Genomic DNA, 25,034 nt, shown 5'->3' with positions numbered 1-25,034 from the left:
GCTATGGACGGGGCCTACGCCAAAGAACTTTATTGCTTGCTTGGCTATCAATAAATGTATTTATTGTTACAGTATTTATTCTCCCGAGTCTTTCTGGTAGAAATGGAAGCTTTAGCGTTAAGTTCTGCCGGGAAGACTCAATTGCTACGTCACTTATTACCTTCTCATCTATCCAATCGTGTCTAATACTTGCGGTATAAAAGACCAGTACTTACACATGTCTGAGTTCGCAGATGCTGACGCTTTCATTCACCTCCATCCTCCCCACCACCACCAGGATGGTCCCTTCCCCTCCATCCTCCCCACCACCACCAGGATGGTCCCTTCCTATACCTCACAGGGGGTCGGCTGCGCCCCTGCCTTCGTCTTCAGGCAGGAAATGCAGAGTCCGGACCCTCGGATTGCGAGCTATGGACGGGGCCTACGCCAAAGAACTTTATTGCTTGCTTGGCTATCAATAAATGTATTTATTGTTACAGTATTTATTCTCCCGAGTCTTTCTGGTAGAACTGCTTAGAGATTCTACTTTGAGCTGTATATTATTTATTTATTTATTTTTGCTCCACATAGTTTTTTTTTCTTAATTTTTTTATGTCCTTCAAAGCCTGGTTAAAGAGTGGGAAACTCGTAAGTACATCAGTTGTGACATCATGATTCACATTAGCATTAGCAAATTAGCAGTTGCACATTAGCATTAGCTAATGTGCAACTGTCAGAAACAAAAGTCAGCTAAAATATTCAAACAGTATGGCAGGCACAAAAGCAGTAAACCTGCAGAATTCAGTCAATCATTTTTTATGCATAATTACAAATCACTATATCCTTGCTAGATTTCATTTTATTAAGTAATATATTCTTGTAGATCTCACATCACCATTGAAATTATTTGGTTGTTGTAGACCTCATGCTTCATAGTAAAGACCTTGGAAGAATACTTACACACACAATGATAGCTTTACTGTTGCTGCAAAGCTCGAACCATTAGTAAACGACTAGGAAAGAAGCCAAGGCCCAATGCAAACAAAAGCTCGGCAAAGATGAAATGTATGCGACCAGCCACATACAGTTGAACAAACGCAATGACTTGCAAGAGCATGCTTTACTTACACTCTTTAAACAATCAATCGTGTGAATAATAAAAAAAAATATCATCAAAAATAAATTGTTCAATAAATAACTGCTTTGCCAAGCCCCAATTATACATTTTAGCAGCGTTTCTTCACAACATTTGTTCTCTGCCCTGGGATAAAGGAGCATGCTTATCCGGAAGAGTGCAGTTGAATGCCTTTGAAAGCAATTACTGATATGAATCCATGCTAAGCCAAACGGCAATGTGCAGCATCCTCATTAAACAGAGGCATGCTAATCTCTTATTAACCATTAATTGAGAACGTCAGCACTATCAAACCACATGAACTTCCCCTTTTACTCTCGACACAAACAAATGACAAATTTCATTCTTCTAGGGCTATAAAAGCAGCATGACTATTCCAACAAAACAATCCGCATCAAATGGTTATCATAATACTTGTAATCATTTCAGAATGGCTATCGCAAGCTGGACAGTACTGTGCTGAAGTTATAGGTTGCTCAAAGGTAATGTTAACACAATGTTGTTTGGACTGATCTGAGGCATTTGCTCGCAATTTCACCAGCGAGGGCTGCTCAAAGTTTGATACCCCAGAGCCAGCAAAGCTTTGAGTGAGGGGATGGACCACTTCCTGGTCTTTACATGTGATCTGCTTGATTTTAATGAGGCTGCCAAGACCCTCTGTGATGTAACTGGGAGCGCTAGTGGGGGCAGGGGCAGGGGCAGAGGCAGGGGCAGAGGCAGAGGCAGGGGCAGGGGCAGGGGCGAGGGGCGAGGGGCGAGGGGCAGGGGGCAGGGGGACTCCTCCGAGAAAGACAAGGAAAGAAAACGAAAGAGTGCCGGCATTATTTTGGCGTTAAAACCCATCTCCTCCTCCACATTCGGCTGCTCTTCGAAGGCAAATGTTTTATTAACCCTCTGGGGACCAAGGGTTTTTTGAGGCCCTTGGGATGTTTTGACATGCACTGACATTTGTGCTTTTTTCAGTTATCTATAAACATGTTAATGGCAACGGTGTAAATTCACTCTATATAGCACAAACGGGGCTACCATAATATTTGAGCAACATGTATGTACATGTTTGTATTTTTGAGAGAATATTATTTATGCATGGTTATTGAAAAACTTAAAAATAAAAGTTTCTGAAATAAGGCCACAAAACACATATTGATTATTTCTTCACAAGACTTTTGAAAATTGTATCACATAGCCTAGAATATTTGCTCCAAAACTATGTGAGAATCATCCTGACTACTCATTCAGATAAGTCAATAAAGTCTTTTATAATGTGTATGACGTGTTTAGTGTGAGAAAGCTTTATGCGAGGAGGCGTGATCTCTCATTAATATGTATGGCATTTCACACCTGAGAAAGACAAAGACCCTCCCATAATGGCCCTATTAGGTGCTATCAGGCCCTTATGAGGAGCCTTGCACAAAGAATGAGGAGATTTAAAAAAGAATGGCTTTTAGATTGTTTGGATTTATTTACAACACAAAATAATCCAAAGATACACAACAAAGGACTGGTTTCTGGTTAAAATTGCTTTTTAATTATATATACACTACCGTTCAAAAGTTTGGGGTCGGTACGATTTTAAATACTTTTAAAAGAATTCTCTTCTGCTAACCATGGCTTCGCTTATTTGATTAAAAATACAACAAAAATCGGTTATAGTATTAAATATTATTCAAGTGTAAATCAGCTGTTTTCTGTGTGAATATATAGTAAAGTGTAATTTATTCCTGTGATCAAAGCTGAATTTTCAGCATCACCAGTGTCAGTGTCTTCAGTGTCAAATGATCCTTCACAAATCAGTATAATATGAGGATTTGATGCTCAAGAAACATTTATTATTATTATCAATGTTGAAACAGTTGTTGGTCTGTCAGTTGTACAGTTTTTTTTTTTTTTTTTTAGGATTCTTTGATGAATAGGAAGTTCAAAAGACTTTTGTAACATTATAAATGTCTTTACTGTCACTTTCGATCAAATTAATTATTCCTTGATAAATAAAAGTATTGATTTCTTTCCTCCAAAAAATAAAATTCTCACTGACCCCAAACTTTTGAACGGTAGTGTATATACACACACACACACTGCTTAGAATAAGTGAAAACACCCATGCTAAAGTTGACTAAGAAGAGGAATAAAAAATCTTAATGCCTTAATTTAAAAAATGAGGAAAACTCTAACCTTTAGGGAAATGAATAATGTCCCTGAATTCTTTGTGAATGAATAATGTATCGCAAATAATTAAATGTTCTTCTTTAAAATACAGGGTGCATACTCTGGACACTTCTATCACACACCCTTCACCATATAGACATGGTTTTATTTCAGTTCAAAGTTAGAGTTGGAAACATCTTGAAAAGAAAATAGTCTTTTTCCGTAAATGTCTTAGTTTGATCATACATATTTCAAAGTTGAGGATTCATTATTTTGATATAGCTTGCATTGGAACAAACATCTTAGTTGATTAGTTTATTGACAAAACATAAGCTTATTTGATGTCTTTATTTTGAAGCTTATTTGATGCTTATTTGATTTGAAAAACTTTATCCAAAACTAATCAAAGAAATGTTCTTTTATTTCGTCTGTAACAGTGCGTATCTGTGCGTTCATTCATTCATCCACACACACACACACACACACACACACACACACACACACACACACACACACACACACACACACACACACACACACACAGAGAGAGAAACATAATTCACATTTAAACAGTAGGATATGCTATTTTTCCGTTTACAGACACTAACGTTATTCTATATCGCGATTAGAACAAAGCACAAAACACACTTCTCAGCTGAATCTGTTACTCCTCCTCGAAGTGAAAATAAACCAGCCCTTCTGTGGTAAATGTCCCAGGATTATTCCTCATAGACGCGCAAGACGAATCTTAATCTGACTAAAAAATATTGTGTGTTTACAGCATTTGCCTGGGGGCGTTTATCTATTTTGCAAATGGCCTCAACACATTATCTTATGAATGGCGCACTCTGCGAGTGGGTGTGAACAAATTAACGATAATGAGCTGAGACAGGAGAAACTGTACTTCTCTTTAGTTTCAGACAGATTACATTGCAGGAGAATATTTGTTTTAAATGTGAATTGTTTTATTTAAAAGTAGAAATTTAAAGCGTTCTTTAGACATATGTTTCATGTTTGTGTGATAAGTATTAGCGGAGTTTCCGTTCATTTTCCAGACATGTTTCAGAAAGATTTTTGCGGAGACAGAGTGAGCTGAAAGCGCACCCTGTTTATTTTATTTATTTAAAAAAAAAACACAAGGTTTTGATGTTAATGTGAGTGTACACAAAAAAAAGAAGACCCTCTATAGTTTATAATCATGTATTGATTTTATTTATATGACCATAAATGACGGAGTATTTTAAGTCTATGTTGCTGCTATGTGAAAAAAAAACAGCAAAACGCGCGGGCGCGTTCTTGGTCCCCAGAGGGTTAAGCAGGATCAGGGGTTCACAGTGGACATAAGGGAGTGTGTCAATCATGTAAGAAATATTAGATGTGGAACTTCGGTGTACAGCAGGCCCCCTTGCTTATTAGATATGTCAAGCAGGCATCCCAAATTCAAGGATTTTCTAAAACACACTACATATTGGAATGTTTTAATTAAATGTAAATTAATGTGCCCTTGTAGACTAATATCACCATTATGGAGGAAGAAGAAAAATGGCTTTTCAATTTTTAGGATGGTGTTATTAAATATATTATTACATGTTTTAGTACTCATAGTTCAGCAGAAATCTATTCTAATGGTTAGAATCTGTGTTGTATTTTTTATATAAATGTTAGTTGTGCTTGAATCTGCGAGTTTTATTAGCAGATGCAAGGTACTAATCTATTATTATATTGGTGTGATTATAAATGTATAATTACAGTATTGAGTAGCTGGCGAAATGCTAATGCACTTTAGAGTTCCTGTGTGACTGATCAAGTGCTTATAGGCACATTTAATAAAGCGATTTGGAGATATATTACTTGGAATCCCATGTTTTTCAAATGATGTTCAGTCTTAACTCTTTCCTCGCCATTGACGGAAATTTCTGGCTTTCCGTGTTTTCACTGTTATACTAGGGGGCACTATTAGACATCTTCTGAAAGAGTATTGAATCTCCTGATCAAGAAGAAGAAGCAGACAGTAGCGATTTCATATGTAAGCATATGCATGTAAAATGCAATCATCAACATTAAACAGCATATAAATCAAAATTGCCTAATGTTACTGAATGAAATGTCAACCCAGGACAAGCTACAGTATAGGACTGTGAAGCTTTGGGGGTGTTGATGGACTCGATCTACTTCATCTATGTTTTGATCATCATTCTGAATCCGATCTAGAGTCTTTGACAAAAACGTGATTTCCTCAGCTTTTTGCTCAAAATGTTTCTAGAAAAATTAAAGAAATTAATTAAAGAAAAATGTACCCAACCTTCAAGTATTGATTAACCCTCTGGGGTCTGAGGTGTTGTGAATTTTTTTTTTTTTTTTTTATAAGGTCAATATGGTCACTGAAATAAGGTCATGAAACCCATACTGATTATTTCTTCACAAGACTTTTGAAAATTGTATCACATAGCCTAGAGTATTTGCTCCAAAACTATGTGAAAATCATCCTGACTACTCATTCAGATAAGACAATAAAGTCATTTAAAATTTGTATGACGTGTTTTGTGTAAGAAAGCTTTATGCAAAGAGCGTGATCTCTCATTAATATTACTGCATTTCACACATGAGAAAGACAAAGACCCTCCCATAATGGCCCTATTACAACACAGTCTCATGAAAGTGCGTATCTATACCACGAATGTCATTTCTCGTGCCATTTATACGCCAAAAATGGTTTTTGCGTGCATATGCTACGCACTGAAAACCCCTTGGGTAGGTTTAGGGGGGAGGGGGGTGGGGAGTGCGTGCGTATTACACGCCATAAAGTGCGTATCATATGCACGCGAAAACTGCGTATCATATAGACGCAAAAAACATTTTTGGCGTATAAATGGCACGAGAAATGACATTCGTGGTATAGATACGCACTTTCATGAGATCGGGCTCCCTATTAGGTGCTATCAGGCCCTATCATTGTGAGGAGCCTTGCACAAAGAATGGGGAGATTTAAAAAAGAATGGCTTTTAGATTTTTTGGATTTATTTACAACAACATAATCCAAAGATACACAATAAAGGACAAAAAAGCACATTAGTAAACACACTGATCTAAAGACAGAGGCTTGAACATTCACACAACTTTGTGCCATTCCTGAAACGTACATACCTGTCATTTCCAAGGTGTTTGATTTTTCATTTTACCATGTTCATCTACAGAGATTGTTGAATGTTGAAGTCAGCAGGACTCATCAGTGGCATCTGGTCCTTGTAAAAAAAATAAAAATAAAAAAATAAACACCTGTGAACATGCTGATATCAAGAGAAACTATAGGGCTGCACAATTTTGGGAATACATTTTAGATTTTTCTGTTTAAAATTATTATTAAATATATGAACACCAAGTTTGTTGTGCATTGTAGGCATATATGTGTAGGGCTGCATAAAATAATAACAGATAGATAGCAGGCAGCCTATAAATCATTAAAAAGGAACACTTCAGTAACACTACACTAGACAAAAAAATATGGATTATCATATGTGTTACCTCAAACGTTTCCATTCGTTATGAAATGAGATTGGAGTAAAAACATGAAGCCTAATGTTTGGCGTGTTTTGCTTTTCAAACGCACAGCGCGACGGGCTCAAACTCAGCGCATGCAGAGAACGTTTACTGAAGCGATCGAGCTGCTCCAAACTATGAAACATTATTGTTACATCGTTCTCATAATCAAATCGTGTTCTTCTAATTCTTCAGAGGTAAATCCAAGGTAGACAGCACAGCACAAACAGTCTTCCAAACCCGATGAAAAGCAGAGGAATACTGAAGTCGCTGATTCTTTGTTTAGAGGTGATGAGGGTGTTTACAGCTCTGTGGTCCTTCACGTGGATCATTTGAATTTGAACAGCTCGCGCGCGTGTGGGCGTGGTCATATTGGAGTTAAGTAGCTCGGGCTGGATAAACTGTACATGTCGTTGCTTTCATACGGATTACTTAAACAGAGAATATTTGTTTTTGGTATGATTTACATACCGTAAAACTTCAAATAATAGCCGAGTCCCAAATAGACGCCTGTCTCTTTTACACGCCTGGTGTGGCTTCAGGTTTGGGTAAATAAAGGCCGGTCTCAAATAGAGGCCGGGTCTGTTTTTTAGTTTCGGGTTGTATTTAATCCTCTAAAACCGTCAGATCGTCCGCTTTTTGTCGGCCGCCAAAGCAATTTTTTGTCCCTCCAAAGCTTTTTTTGATCGATGAGTGATGTAGAATAGAATAACTGCTGCGCTTGACAGGGCGCGTTACGAGCAGAGAGAGAGAGAGCGCTCCGGCCGCGCGCGCGCGCACTCTCACGTCTTCAAACAACATGAGCGCTGTCAGGCTCGCTCTCCCTCGCGCATATTAATCAAAATCAATTGACGCGATAGTAAAAGGTCGGAAGACCGCAGTTTAACGTGGAGCATTTGGAGATTTTTAGAGATTAGAGACATACACTTAATGAACAACATCTCAACACTAAATTATAAAGGCCTGTCTCATAATTACGCCTGTCTCAAATACAAGCCGTTGCAATTCGACGGTTTGGGAAAATAAAAGCCCGGGCTACTATTTGAAGTTTTACGGTAATTTATAAATGGAGACTTAAAGCTTTGTAAAGACATAAATCTCACGTGTGGGTGGCAAGTATTCGCTGAGTTACAGATCATTTTCTGTCGCGTTTCAGAATGAACTTCACATTGAGAGAGACGACAGAACGTGCATCATGTTTATTTTCTTTATTTTACAAAAAAACACAACATTTTGTTTTTATTATTAGTGTACACAAATAAAAGTAGACATTTAACAGTTTTGAAAGATGTATAACACTTGCCTGTATGACAAAAATCGAGTTATTTGAGTCTCTTTTGCACTGATAAGAAAAAAGTGAGCTGGTATCGCCGGCGATACCACCGACCCCAGAGGGTTAAAAAGGGATGAATGAAGCTAGAATAAAACAATTTTTTGTTAAAAAAGCTGAAGGTCTGTTCTTTCTTTTTATATAGTGCATATTCAGATATTCATAGCAACTTTTTTGTTTTTAAACGCTGGCGGGGAAGGAGTTAATGGAAAACACAGAGAGGAGGCATCCTAGAGACATATAGGAGTCATAGGAGGTGGGAGTTTCTTTTGGGGTTCATTTTGGCAGTACACTCAAGCAATTTCCATGTCTTTGAGAGCGTTTTCAAGTCACTTCGGCTTGGGACATACTAGCCGATTTTCAAAAATTAACCAATTTTAAAACCGTGGAAGATCACAGACATAAGCTCCGTTTCAATTGATTTTTATCATTATAGTCCTCCGAATCCATATACACTTGGTGATTCAGCCAGACCATGAGACCACACACCTACCGATTGTAGTAAAACTTTCACAGTGGTAATTCCACAGACTCAAGATCTCACAGAACTCTAGTGATCAAACGTGACTTCAGAAGAAAAACAATGGAGGTCTATCAATGTCGTCAGATGGCTCTCCTGGCATGCGTTCTGTTTTGCAGTGAAAAACAAAAAAAGGAGAAAAAGAATATGATCTTTTTTCTCAATACTTCACTTTTGTGACATTTTTGTGGCTTCCGTGTTGCACGCAACATCCGGTTGGTGAGGATTGCTCGATCTCATTGGCTATTGCAGGTATCCCATTGGAGGAAGCCCAATATTTATGATGTGGGATTGGGGAAGCTTCGACTCATAATCATAATGACACCACACAATAGCTGGGTTTCAGTCACGTGATTATGATGCCGATTATGATGACGCGGGAAGGCGGGGTGATTTCAGATGGAGGGCAGGAAGTAAACATGGAGAATACGTCTATGGAGGAAACCGTTGCGGAGAGTCCGTATTGAGTCTAATTTACCTTGATCATTTAATGTCCCATTCCCACTGATCCCCTGAACGACAACCTAATGCTATATAAACACAGACACAAAAACACACGTTGGCTAGCTAACATACCGTCGCTGCAGAGACACGGCATTAACAGACTCTGCTCCTCCCAAACCGCAGACGTAACGTTACGTTAAAAATCCACTTTTTACGGCGTTGTTCTGTGAGCTTTTTACATTTCTCACCTTTATGAATGACAATCTTTGGTACTCTATAAAAACCCTTTCCCTTTTCTCGATTAGAATGATTGGAGCCGCCGTAAACTACACAAAACATTGAGATCCTCAGATCCTCAGATATTTCACCTCCTGCCCTCCATCTGAATTTTCGCGCTCTCGCGATGCAGCAGCGTGACGTCACGTGAAACCAACATATTGAGGATTTTTTTAACAAAAAGTCAGTTGTGACAAGCCTTGAATCAGGCTGGCAACCCTGATTAAAAATAAGAACAAACAAAGAATCAAATTACAAACACATAAAATAGAGCAAAGATACAAATTAAATAAACTTTACATTTTTCAGCTATAGTAGGTTTATTTACCATGTAGTAAGAAATACTACAGAAATGGAATAATATAACTAAAACACTGTATGAATCAAATATGAACTGATTCTTAATAAAGATACAACAGTTATTCAGTCAAGAGCAGATAGTGATTTTCTCTTTGTCTTTTGTTGTTTGATTAACATTAATGAGTTTATTATGCTGCTGTCCCTTTAAGACTGAAAGCACGGATCCAATTACGTTGATTTATTGAATTGAATACTCCACAAGACGGGCATTTTGACATTACTGTGCATATATTTGACCATTTAAACCTGGTTTAAACCAGCTGCAAAAGAGAACTAAATTCTCTGAGAGAGGCGACTTTCTGTGTGCGTGCCTCAGATGTACAGTATGTCAGTCAGCACAAGCACCAACCGCATTGAGTTCTTTTTCACAGCTTAATGCTCTTAATAACTTTATTAAACATCATACACGTTTCAAATTTGTGATTGCATGCTGTCTATGAACACAGAGCGCTTGCAGAAGGCACAGAAGCTGACATTGTTTGGTCCGAAATGCTCTTTATAGCTTCCTAATTGTGACATTGCACGCTATGGGATGAGGACATTAATATGTCAGGCTTGTTTTCTATACAAAAACACATAGCATATAACATTTTCCAAGCAAATAGATGATGCTCCTATTAAAAATTGGGCTCACAACTGACCTCATTAAACTTTTATTTTTTTACACTCTAAGGATGAGTGTTATTTCTTATCCAGCCTAGAGCCAAATGCAAGGCAGTGATTTTGTTATTACCCTGTAAAACATTCAGCATCTGAAGAATGATTTCCAAACATGATTTTGCTGCATACATAAACCATATGATGTTCCCTGCTTCATTCCACTTAAAAAGTCAAAGAACAGGATAAGCTCTTTGATGGTGTCGGAATTGTCTCGGCAGGTCGATGGCTCCTTTGGACCCCCTGTGGAATATGTAATTAGACTTCATCCCACGTTGAGGGCAAGAATCATACACAGTGTCTTTCTGAGGGGCAGGAGGTGATAAAATTATAATACATCTCTTTAAATTCCACCCCATGCAAGGGAAAGATGGGATTTATTCTGCAAGGCCGAATAGGGATGAGTGTATATGTGCCTGTGTAGACCGGCAGGCCTTCATAGCAATTAGGCCATGAAGAGAGTGGATGAGAAGGAGAGAAAGAAAGACGGAAAAGACAGGCATCAGGAAAAGTCAAGCGCAGCATCCTCAATCGTCCTGTGCAATGCCTTCATTCCTACTGCTAATGGGCTCCATCATCATTCCTGGGCATGTACAACCAGAAGCCCATGCAACTCATTCTAATGCGGCCTGTTAATGTGCTGCTCAGGCGGAGTTAACAACCTCTCATGTATTCATAGAGTGGCTGAAGAACACACACTTACACACACACGTCAACCGCAGTGTATGCCCGGCATCTGTTCTCGTCACGGTGCCTTTGTGAGAATTAGGGCCACTTTAAGACTTCCCACACTTGATTTCTGTGTCTGAAAGACCTTGATTTGCTGGGGTATTTAGTGTAATACTGGTGCTGTTTGACCATCCAGCAGTGACATTTGCTAGGATTAGTGTGACTACATGAACATTTTTCAAATTGTAGATTTGAACCATCATAGCATATGCTTCCAAAACTAATCAAATAAGGACCATATCTATACATATGGCAGAAATGAGCACTTTGGTCTTTTAAAACCGCCCTTAAACACTTTTCTCACTCTTACTAGTTTAGTTTGTCCACTAACAAAGTCCCCTAACAGTGTATAATTGCAGGCATTTTTTCCCCCAGAAGTCATGAAAAGTTTCACCACAGTGTCATTTCCACAACATCTCATTCGTGTTTAATAGCATTTGTTGGTATATTTTGAGTTTTTTTAGTTTGTTTGTAGTTTACATGCTAGTATTTGTTTATGTAATTTTGTCATGTTTATTAGTTTTTATATTTCTATTAATCTATATTTTCATTTAAGCTTTAGGTTTAGTCATTTTAGCACTTCAACTTAAACCTTTTAACATTCTAAGGCTATAGCTAACATTTTAAGTATCCTAAATATACATAAATGTAATTAATTTAATTAATACTGCAAGTACTTTAACTTATAATTATATTTTGTTCATTAATTAAATAGGCTCTTAAATCAGTTCAGTTCAGCAATGAAATCAAGCTATGGCTGTCATGATATCAGATTTTTCACTACACGATTATCGTGGTCAAAATAATTCACGATAACGATCTATCACAATATATTCTAAAACATGTACTAAAAACTTCAAAATCCATATGTTGATCGCTGACGGCTTCTTCACCAGATCCACCATCAAGTGACTTTGACAATATTTGATTGTGTTCAGTTCTTGCTCTGCAGTAAATCGCTGAGCCATTTCTAGTTTTGCTGATGAAACTTACTATTCTTTTGTTTTCTGCCTGCGGTAACTATGAGTGAAACATCATTTCATCATTATGTATCAGTCATTGTCACCTTGTGGAATAAAGGTGAATTGCACTTTCAGTCATCAAAGATTCAATTATTTTTGTGCCGAAAAAATATACTTACACTGTTACACACCTCGGGTCGTTAGCGACCCTATGCAATTTTTTTCAAAAAAATGAATGGGAAAACAGGCATCCTTTTATAATTTTATTCTTTTTTTCTTGCCATATTGTTTATAATGAATTGTTTGAGTAATACTTAGAAGGTTGATGTCTAACTTAAAAAAATGAATGAGGAGGAGGGTAGTGAACGACGTACCGGGTCACTGAAGACCCAAGGTATGCTTTTAAGGGTTAAACTGTAAACAATCAGTGAAAAGTTTGCTCTATGAACTCAGTAATCATTTTTAAAAACTGGGTACAGTGATATTATATTATTCTACTCACCCTTCAACTATTGGACATTAAATGAAAATGTCTGAAAATTACTACCACAAACCATGAATAACCCCTGATGATTTCTGCAGCAATATTACGATATTGTTATATATTACTGTAGTAATATTTCTGTATTATGTAATGTTGCCTCAATCAATAATGTGAATTAACTGAAACATTGAGTGATAATACAGTAATTCAACTATTATATTTATCTGCTTTAGAAAGTGTCTCAGGTTACGACTGTAACCTTTGTTCCCTGAGAACAGGGAACGAGACAATGACGTTTTGGGGAACGCCTCCACATGAACCGGTGCCTGAAATGCTTATCCAATCACGGCAATCCTGTTGACCGGCAATAGCCTATGACGTCACTACTAGTTAAACCTGGAAGTACACTCACCTAAAGGATTATTAGGAACACCTGTTCAATTTCTCATTAATGCAATTATCTAATCAACCAATCACATGGCAGTTGCTTCAATGCATTTAGGGGTGTGGTCCTGGTCAAGACAATCTCCTGAACTCCAAACTGAATGTCAGAATGGGAAATAAAGGCGATTTAAGCAATTTTGAGCGTGGCATGGTTGTTGGTGCCAGACGGGCCGGTCTGAATATTTCACAATCTGCTCAGTTACTGGGATTTTCACGTACAACCATTTCTAGGGTTTACAAAGAATGGTGTAAAAAGGGAAAAACATCCAGTATGCGGCAGTCCTGTGGGCGAAAATGCCTTGTTGATGCTAGAGGTCAGAGGAGAATGGGCCGACTGATTCAAGCTGATAGAAGAGCAACTTTGACTGAAATAACCACTCGTTACAACCGAGGTATGCAGCAAAGCATTTGTTAAGCCACAACACGCACAACCTTGAGGCGGATGGGCTACAACAGCAGAAGACCCCACCGGGTACCACTCATCTCCACTACAAATAGCAAAAAGAGGCTACAATTTGCAAGAGCTCACCAAAATTGGACAGTTGAAGACTGGAAAAATGTTGCCTGGTCTGATGAGTCTCGATTTCTGTTGAGACATTCAGATGGTAGAGTCAGAATTTGGCGTAAACAGAATGAGAACATGGATCCATCATGCCTTGTTACCACTGTGCAGGCTGGTGGTGGTGGTGTTATGGTGTGGGGGATATTTTCTTGGCACACTTTAGGCCCCTTAGTGCCAATTGGGCATCGTTTAAATGCCACGGCCTACCTGAGCATTGTTTCTGACCATGTCCATCCCTTTATGGCCACCATGTACCCATCCTCTGATGGCTACTTCCAGCAGGATAATGCACCATGTCACAAAGCTCGAATCATTTCAAATTGGTTTCTTGAACATGACAATGAGTTCACTGTACTAAAATGGCCCCCACAGTCACCAGATCTCAACCCAATAGAGCATCTTTGGGATGTGGTGGAACGGGAGCTTCGTGCCCTGGATGTGCATCCCACAAATCTCCATCAACTGCAAGATGCTATCCTATCAAAATGGGCCAACATTTCTAAAGAATGCTTTCAGCACCTTGTTGGATCAATGCCACGTAGAATTAAGGCAGTTCTGAAGGTGAAAGAGGGTCAAACACAGTATTAGTATGGTGTTCCTAATAATCCTTTAGGTGAGTGTATATAAGGGGCGCCTAGAGAACATGTCACCCACTTATTGTCTGAAGGGACTGTTCAGCAGGCATCCCCGAGGCATGGTGAAAGACTCATTGTCTCGTTCCCTGTTCTCAGATTGTACGGTGTTCTGACTTTGGACAACAAATAACTAAAGCCCCGCCTAACCCAGTTCTGGTACCGGACCTGGTTGAAACATGTAACAAGGTTCAAATGTTATGGGAAGAAGGAGGCGGGAACCGGCGAACATGTAAAGATTTTAATAAATAAAGAAACAAATACAAAAATGAAAGTATAAGCCAGCAGCCTCTCGCAGACGACTGCTGGCCACACAAAACAGAAACAAAACACAACATAAAATCAGGCCTGTCCCTCTCTCTCTCTTCACTGTCGCCACTCCTTTATGCTTCCGCTCCTCCGTGACAGATACAAGACCAGGGCGTCGTGCAGGTGTCGCTCATTATCAATTACGCCACCAGCTTCCCGCCGTTCTCCCACAGCCCTCAACCTCATCCTGCTCGCCACATACCCCCATCGCCCCTCGCAGGCCGGGGGGTACCCACGAGCAGGGGCGGACTGGGACCAAAAAGTGGCCCTGGACTTTCTGGCCCACAGCAGCCCACCACATCCCAAATCATAACACATTGGCCCTTTAATGTGCAGAATATTTTTTAACACCACTTATAGCATAAAAATATAACAATACAAAAATAAATGCTATTTAAACGTTTATTTTAAGTAACACAACATATATTAGGTCATATTTGTAAAACCAAAGGGGGAAACAAACAGAAGAACATTAAGACACAACATTGTTAATATAAAACTATCAAGACAGCATATCAGCTAGTCAGGGGGAGCTAGAGCCATCAGAGCCTGTTGAACTGCTACTCTTCGCGCCAAATGTATAATCTGTTAATTTGAAGCATTTCACAGCATACCTCTAATGCCTTTTTTAACCGTCGGCTGAAATTGGTCCTCGTCGGCTTTTTTTCGGCCGATTCGACATGTCGGTGAAAGAGGGAACTCTGATTGGCTGTTCAGCTTAGTGAACAAGTCAGTGCACTGCACGAGAATAATAGCAAAACAGCGAGCAAAGAAGTCAAGACGAATTTATCTGCAGAAATAGACAGTTGTCTCATTTACACCCAGGCGCAGAATGCGCATTCTAGCTAACAGTCGGCTGTAGTTCTCTCGGTGTGTTCAAGTGCAGCTTTTTTCCCGCGACACAGGCGACAACACAGTCGGCTTTCATCTGCGCTAGATCATCGGCGTTGGCTTGGTGTGTTTCCAGGACGTGAAAGAGGGCGTGTTTCAAGATACGCAATGGAGTAGACCAAACTTAACAAGGAGGGAGGGCAATACACTCACATGCATGCACACGAAACACACTCCTTGTCGGCCGCGCCCGCGCGATCGATTCCCTCATCCATTTGCGTAGAAAAGAAATGTAATATTATGATTTCCGTCTTTTTATATATATATATATTTTTTTATATATGTGTACCGGGCCGGCCCACATTGGCCAGCGGCCCACCGGGAAAAGTCCCGGTGCTCCAGATGGCCAGTCCGCCCCTGCCCACGAGACTGCGTCTACTACCCCCCGACCCTGCATCTACTACCGCCCCACAGACTCCTCCGCTCCCTCTCGGACAGCAGCCACCCCTCCTCGATCCAGGGGCTTGGCAGCGAGGTGTCCGTCCCACCTGCTGTTCAATCGCTCCAGCACCATCGCCTCGGGCAACAATCGGCGGCCATCGCTCCCTCGTGCGGCCGGACCTCCTCAGCACCGCGATCCCCCTCAGCAGCGAGGGCTCTCCGACAGCGTGACCCTCCTTCTTCCCGTGTTTCGGCACCAGTGTAACAAGGTTCAAATGTTATGGGAAGAAGAAGGCGGGAACCGGCGAACATTTAAAGATTTCAATAAACAAATACAAAAATGAAAGTATAAGCCAGCAGCCCCTCGCAGACGACTGCTGGCCACACAAAACAGAAACAAAACACAACATAAAATCAGGCCTGTTCCTCTCTCGATCTTCACTGTCGTCGCTCCTCCTTTATGCTTCCGCTCCTCCCTGAGAGATACGAGACCGGTGCGTTGCACAGGTGTCGCTCATTATCAATCATGTCACCGGCCTCACGCCGTTCTCCCACAGCCCTCAACCTCATCCTGCTCACCACAAAACACTTATGCATCTAGGTGGCAGAGTGCCAAAACTGCGCCGGCACCTCAGCGCCGACCCTGAACACAGTCGAGCCAACGCTGGGCTATTATGTCACAGGGAGTGATAATAATGAAGCAATAAGTGTATATTGGTGTATATAACATAATGAAGTAACAAGTGTACTGGTGCATACAACATCAGACCAGCTGTTACAAGCGGGTTATAGCCTATATAAAATCACAGTGTCCGGAATAAATCGGCGGGACGAGCGAAGTGCACAAGCACAATAATAGGGCAGACAGCTAAAACCACCGTATACTGAAAAAATGCAGAACACAAATGGTTGTGCTATAAATGCATTAGTCGTCTAGATACTCCAGAAAGCGCTCCCCACTGAGTCTCAAAGGGGAAATCACTGCTTTTTTCATGAACGTACAAGAAATGTGACACCTTCAAACACAAATCTCGGGAAGTGCCTGTGATGAGGGGCTATCTGAATGTGAAAGTATATGCTTCTTTCAGGTCCACCGTTATAAACCAGTCCCCGGGTCGAATGTGCATGAGGATCTGTTTTATCGTGATCATTTTGAGTGCACGCTTAGCAAGTCTTATGCCACTCGGTACCAACTGAAGATACTCTTTACCGCTATGGAGGTATTTTGTCATATCTAATTTATTAATAATGCCATCAGAATGCAACCAAAGCACAGGATAGCAATAAGTAGATGGCTATCTATAAGTAATTGTAAATCATACAAAATAAATGCCATGATCACTAGATTTTATACAGGTGGTACTATAATGATTTTGTTAATGGCGATCAGCAACCAAATAGTGATAATATGGAAGTTACTGCCTTTTGCCTTGGCATGACTTCTTACTTTTTGCTGACAATACAGAGGCAGAGTACAGTAACTTTAAAATAATGGTCAAAAGTCAAGTTTGAGCTCAAGATTATTTTATGTAGATAATTTTCATTACTAAAACATCGAATTGCCAGATTTCCAGTGTCCTACCTATAATTAATATGGCAGGACAACAAAATATCTTTTAAGTAATTTTTCTCAGTTTCACACATTTTAGCGAGTTAAGGTCTTTTGCCTTTGTAGGGCAGAAATGTGCAGTATATGTTGTCTTTTTTTTACTGTTATAGTGGAATACAAAGGAAAAAAAGAAATAATCAGGAGGAAAAGAATGCAAAGACTGAAAATATTCTTGTCATACCATGTCACAATAAAATAGCAAGTGTTATGTTATTCTCTTGAAGTCTGTACATGAGAACATGAAGGAAATTTTACAGTTCATTCAGTCAAACTGAGGGATAATGATGATTTTTAGTGCAACCTTATGATTTGAAATGATTTGTTTAAGTATTTTTGAGTGGAATTTCCCAAACTACTGCCACCCACAATCTAAAAAGCAATAAGCTGGAGTGCGTTTCCCGAAAGCATCGTTATCCAACTGATCGCAATTTCCATTGAACTCTATTGGTAACGACGGAACTTGCGACCATAGTTGGCTTTGGGAAACGCACCCCTGGATAGGAAAAAGGTGGCTAAATGTAAAAATGTTTTATTTTTTTATATTTTTTTTTTATTTTTAAGAATCACAACATTGCATTCAAAAGGAGCATTACACTTAATGGCAACCAGATGGAATTACACTTAATGGCAACCAGTTTGAATCTAAATAAAGCTGTTGATGTGAGGCAATAACTTTTAAAAATGATTTATTGCTTGTTCAATATAGTTTCCTCAAATAATGTGGGTAGATTCAACTTAGAATTCACAGTGCACATACATTGACACACAATATAAGCTATATTTACCTTGATTTTTTTTTCTTCGAACATCACAATTCTCATTCATCTTAATTATGCTTTTTCATTAATGCTGTCACTTTTGAAAAACTTTATTGTGGTGGATAAATAATATACTTTGTGGTGGAAAATAATATATTTTTTTGACTGGGATGGGGGGAAATGTGTACAAGGCATTTGAAAAGTAGCATAAATAAATAAAGGCAAGTTAAAAATTTTCCAAGACAGTTTAAAATGTGCCGTAGCAAAATGATTTGAAATTTGTTAGCCAGTAATAAAAAACAATTCCTGGGACATAAATGTCATATTTTGAGTTTGTTTGTTCACGTTTAGAGTTTGTTTTTGATCATTTGTTTTGAGTTTGTTCATGTCTGAGTCTCATTGTTAATCTTGTTTAAGCTGTGTAGTTTTGTTGTTTTCTCCTGCATATCCCTATAGTCTACTGTTTGTGAATTTGAAGTCCTGCTTCCAGCGAGTGTTTCAAATATACAGCGTGACAAATAAAAGTGCCTGAGGTTGAGGAAACACTCATATCTGTCCAGGAAGACATTGCTCATAACTTCGGTTCACAGACACCTCACGTAGCACTGCTTCCTTCACTTTTCAAATCTGCCAACACAATCTATCATATGTATCTGTTGAGGTGTACTTCACAATATTCCAAAGCCAGAGTACACTGAACATTTGGCTGTCTGGACCGTCCCACTGCACACAAAATGAAATGGGATGAATCACTGCTTTTCTCGATCCTCCTGACCCCCACTGTCTCCATCTATCCCTCGCTCAATCGCTCAGCCATGGCTAGAGCACACATGACAGCCTGACCAGCAGCAGTGTTTACCCATAACCACCCCCTTCCATCCCAGGTGGAAGAATAGGAGGAGTGAAAATACTTTTCAAATGACGTTTCTTCAAGAACACATGGACATGGCCTGACGAGTGCTCGGCAGACTCAGGAGAGTAAGATGGCATTTAAGAGTAGCCAAAAACAATGGGAAAGCAATGTTTTAATGTCTGACCAACGTCCTCTAAACATGGCTTTTCCATCTGAGAGCTTCTGCGCGCTGAGTCAAGTGCACTAAATGTGCATGAAAGAGCTGAAGCCCCTCAGGAACACACTGTCTGATACCCACAAGAATCAACTGGCCTTTAAATCCAGCGCTCTGCTGAGCAGAAGAAAACTGAGCCCTTAAAGCACTTTGTGCCAGCTCTTTAACATGCCAAAGGCACTGACAGACAAACTGCACAGTGGCTGGATCTGAATAATGGAACTTGCTCTGTGTCATCATGTTGTGTGTTACATTCCTTCATCTCATTTTTTCCCCCTTTGTCAACATTCTTTTCCCCTTAGCATCTGTTCTCAAAATAGCTTCAAAAAGCTTTGATAAAAACATTGTTCTTGTTTGTATTGCTGCGCATTTTCGGTTGCAGACGTGTTGAATTATGTTAGATTATATCAACTAGGGTGATATAGTTATTGTAGTGGATGGATGCCATTTAACAGAATGACAGCAGGGATTTGACCTTTTGGTCTTGGTTGCAATTTGGGAAGTTTTATTCACTTTTGCACACTGATGATGTGCTCATGGCTAAGCAAATCTTTTATTTATTTATTTTTTTAATCAATTGCGGTGTATAATATGCAACTCGCATATGATTACGGTTCTATAGGCATAATTTTCTTAAACCCTTAAGACATAATTGGTTTAGGTGTTTTAATATGGCCTTGTAAATTTGATAAAACAAAATAAATAATCACTTACTTTATAATGAGAATTTCTTTATACTGATAATAATATATTTGGTACACTTGAACTTTTGTTAAATATTATGTATGTTCATATAACATTCTGTATTTTAAAATAGATTATTTTTTTATTATTTCATTTCATTTCATTTCATTTTATTTCCAGTTTAACCCTCTCTGTAATCATCTCTGTGCTGAGATATTAATATATTGTTAATATAAAGTAAGTACACATTTGAATCTGATGGGCTACAGGGGGTTAGCAGCAGGTTTACATTTTCTATCCACTGTGCATGCAAATCAATAATCAACAGTTGAGAGTGTGAAACATTGTTACCTGCAAATGAGATAACAGAGTAAACACATTTATGTGTGATAATAAAAGTCAAAAGGTGAAGTACTAAAAGTACTTTGATGCAGTTTATATGCAGAGTAAAATGTCCTGTATTTTATCGGATTCTGATTTAATTGGCCAGGAATTGCAACGCTCTTCAAATGGTGGCTCAATTTAACAGCTGTGTGATATTAAAATTGAAAGTACCAAATGATAAACTTAAAGTCTTCGCTTCTACTGTTTGGTCCCTGCAACTGCAAAAACAAATATTTTCCAGCAAGTGGCGTTTCGGTTGTGAAGCACATGTGTCCCGCAGCTCTGTTTCTACATCCTGTCACATTAATCATTCAAAGCACTCAATATAAATATTAAAACTAATAGCTTCACTATTCAGCTATTACTCCATCATTCCCTGAAATCATCATTAAACATTCAGAGCCTTTTAGAAAATTTACACACTTGAATTTGATGGCAGGGAGAGGAGGCTGTCAGAGCGAGAGGCCCTGGAAGCTTAAATAATAGTGGAAAGCTGTTTATGGAACATGCTTTATTTATTCATCATCTCTGAGTAAGGGCTTCAATTTAGAGAGAAAGAGAGAGTAAAGAGAAAGACAGAAAGGAGAGAAACTGGGGGATACCGAAAGAGATACAGGCAGGAAGAGAGAAACCGAGGAAAAGGCTGAGAGAGAGAAATCAAAGCGGAGCTATCAAGGAAAAATGCTGAAACGTAACTCTTCCCACACTGTTGAAGGGTAGCAGGGAAGTAAAAGTGATAGACGCACTCTACAAAAATCCCTGCACAAGGTCAATCAATGGAAAGACTGTGGGGCCAGGAGCAGCTAATGGATTGTGAGAAGGCACCTACAGTTATTATGAATTTTTAAAGTACCTTTAGCAGTTGAGATGGCAATAAATCAATGAGGACTTATTGGGGGGATCAATTATGCACACTTTAAAACATTTAATGACACATAATAAAGAGGTCCCAGGATGCCAGAGTGTGCAAGAGCCAGGACAGAAGTAAAATTTGCAGAAATGTCACTAAGATGAGCTCTAATGAAGGACCCATTATGGATTACTGACAGATGGAGGCCTGGTTTCACTGACAGGGCTTAGATTAAGCAAGGATTATACCTTAGTTCAATTAGGACATTTAAGTAGCTTTTATAAACATGCTATAGAAAAAAAAATAAACATTATTGGTGTGCATCTTGAGACTGTGTGCATCAATGGTACTGACATATTTTAAGATATGTCAGTGCAAGTTGCTCTCAGTTAAAACCACTCAAACATGCATTTTAGTCTGAGACTAGGCAGTGTAAATTTGATTGATGAATAATTTTCATCATATTTTCGTCAAAAACAATGATAACGCTTCCTTTTACAGTCCTGTTACATGTACATACTATGTACTTATTATAGTAATTACAATTACTGGGTAATAACTAGCTACTAACCCTGAATCTACCCCTAAACCTACCCCTAACCCATGTACTTACCTTATATTATCCAGTACTTTCTAGGTAAGTGTACACTGTAAGTACACGTAAGTACTGTACTGTAAAATGAAGCATTACCGACATTTTTGAATGACAATGAATTGATAATTTTTGCATGACAAAAACTATGACGAAAATCTAGTGACATTTTCGTCAACAAATAAAATGAGATGAAATGTTAGGGAGGGACGATTTGGGAAGAAATCCAGTCTGATGTGTGGTAGAAAATGTCTGGGAGAAAGAGCAGAGCAGACATATGGACAAATCTAAAAGAGCGTTAGAAAAAGCGCAAAAGAGTCAATTCAGTGGTTTTGTGTGGACAAAGAAAGCCGCCTCTCAGATGTCAGGGCATGATAAGCTACTGAATAAGCTACTGAATAAGCTACTGAATTGAGCTCTCTTTCCCGTTTTTTCGGGGTTGAATGGACAAGTAGCCTACACAAAATTTCTTTCTTTCTTTCTTTCTTTCTTTCTTTCTTTCTTTCTTTCTTTCTTTCTTTCTTTCTTTCTTTCTTTCTTTCTTTCTTTCTTTCTTTCTTTCTTTCTTTCTTTCTTTCTTTGTCCTAATTGAAATTACATCAATTAAACATCAATTAGCCAAGCAGCAATATCAGGTGCCCTATCCCAGGTAGGGGTTGCTCAGCCTGTGGTCTGTGTGGGTCCTAATGCCCCAGTAAAGTGATGGGGACACTATACTGTCAAAAGAGCACTGTCCTTCTGATGAGACGTTAAACTGAGGTCCTGACTCTCTGTGATCATTAAACATCCCAGGATGTCCTTTGGAAAAAGAGTAGGGGTTTAACCCCGGCATCCTGGCCAAATTTGCCCATTGGCCTCTGTCCATCATGGCCTCCTAACCATCCCCATATATAAGCTGGTCTCCTCTCCATCAAGAAGCTGGTGTGTGGTGAACGTTCGGGCACAATATGGCTGCTGTGGCATCATCTAGGTGGATGCTGCACATTGGTGGTGGTTGTGGAGATTTCCCCTTCCATATGTAAAGCGCTTTGAGTACCTAGAAAAGCGGTATATAAATGTAACAAATTATTATTATTCTTTCTTTCTTTCTTTCTTTCTTTCTTTCTTTCTTTCTTTCTTTCTTTCTTTCTTTCTTTCTTTCTTTCTTTCTTTCTTTCTTTCTTTCTTTCTTTCTTTCCCTTAAGGGCAATTGGTTTTACAGCCAGCAAGATTAGTATACAAAAAAAAAAGACAATTTACAATAAAAATAAATTAAAAATAACATAAAAAGCTACACCTTGCTTCCCTCATGACCCCATGGGAATGAATGGATGTTACCTCCTAACAGAGGGAAATCTTAACCGAGATCCTGAGGGTAAAACCTGAAACTCAGAATAGAGAGGATTGGGCTTTCATAACTACCTGGCAATAAAACAGGTCAGTGACTCTGCTGAACTCCTAAAATCTTACTACTAGTTTTAACTATTTTCACCAAAGCAGTCTTTGCCTTCACACTAAGACTGCCATAAAGTGATCAATAACCTATCAACGTTAAACTTGGACAGTCTCACTAGACAGAACCGACTTGCTTGCCCTTTTTACAAATCGTCTCCACATTGAAATTAAAATTCAATTTGTTATCAATCACACATCCCATTTACTTACTGTATATGATTCCACAACCTCAACTCTTTAATAGTTGTTCTCTTTAAGTCAATTTGATTTCACCTTAAATCAAACATGTCCTTCGTTTTAAACACATTTATTTGCAGGAATCAACGGTCACACCACTAAACAAAATCATCTACCACAGAACCATGGTCATTTTCATCAGCACGGAGGAGGCCGACAATAGCTGAATCATCTGCAATTTTTTAGAATATATCTATTATCATGCCTGCTCCTGCAATCATCAGTGTATAGAATATACAGGAGTGGAGAAAGGACACATCCCGAGGGGACCGAAGGCAACTGGCCTAATATCATTTAGTGCTACTGGATGATTATTTTTAGCCACTGGAATGACTGTAGAGGGTTTTCATAATCGTGGCACCTTCTGTTGAATGAATGACCCAAAAATTATGTCAAAATGTAAGTTTTTCGAGTATCCACGTAAACAGTCAATTGTGTCTTATGCCCCGGTACACATTATACGATTTTGTTCTGTCCCAGACGAAATATGACCAATCGTGGTGATTTCTGTGGTTGTGGCTCCTAAACGGTGGTCCTACGCCATACAGTGAGAGACGTTCAAAGATGGCCTTTATCACGGTCTTGCGACCAAAGATAGCCTGCGATAATTTTCTGACAGTGCGCAGACAAAGCACTTATGTCGCTTCATAAAATTGGGGTTAAATGGAGTCACGTGGATTACTTTTATGATGTCTTTATTACCTTTCTGGGGCTTTAAAAGTGGTAGTTGTGTAGGCTATCAATAGGGACAGAAGAACTCAGATTTAATCAAAAAGATCTGCATTTGTGTTCCTAAGATGAACAAAAGTCTTACGGGTTTACGGGTGAGTAATTAATGACAGAATTTTCATTTTTTGGTGAACTAATCCTTAAAATTCTATCAAATTTTCCTTTGTACATTGATAAATAGTAAATGATCAGTGGCTGTATTGTATTGTGGTTCAGGCCGTTTGGGCCTTTTAAAAAACAACCAACCAAATGAAAAAGATAGAAAACAAATATCTCTTAAATGTTTTTCTCAACACAGGAGGAAGCAAATCGTTTCCACATTCTCCCTTGAGATGCGCCTTTATTCTCTTTCTCTAAAATGGCCCCATAATGAAAAATGAAAACGTGACATTTTCTAAAGCTCATTATAGAGATAGCCTCAGGCTTTCCCCTGTGGCACTAATCTAGATGCATTGAGCTCAAAACAATGTTTAAGTAGAGCCACAGCACATTAAAAGAGTCTGAGAAAACCTGTCCCCCCTCTCTGCCCTGCTCCTCTCAGAGCCCGTGACCCAGCCATCCCATGTATTTAAGCTTTTTTGTGGCTGTAGGGGATGTTTATGTTTAATGGATGACTCTTCATACTGTTCTGTCTGCTTCAACCGTACCACAATAGCCATGGCACTAAAACACTTAGCAGCTCATTTGCAATATTTAAACAATTATCTTCCATCTGTTTAGGACTCAAAGATAATGTTTTTCCTTAAACACATATTCAGTCTAAATTAGTGCTTCTCAACTGGTGGGTCACAGCTCAATTACAATATAATGTGTGTAGCTAAGGATATGATATAGGATAGGCTTATCAACAAGGGAGGAAAAAACGCTTCCCACAATCTTAAAATTAAGGTTCCAAAAGAGGGTTTTCACAGCG

Source organism: Rhinichthys klamathensis, unplaced genomic scaffold (assembly GCF_029890125.1).
Source record: "Rhinichthys klamathensis goyatoka isolate OS25496 unplaced genomic scaffold, OSU_Roscu_1.1 h1tg000036l_1, whole genome shotgun sequence".
Lineage (NCBI taxonomy): Eukaryota > Metazoa > Chordata > Actinopteri > Cypriniformes > Leuciscidae > Rhinichthys > Rhinichthys klamathensis.
This window is presented reverse-complemented; position numbering follows the sequence as displayed.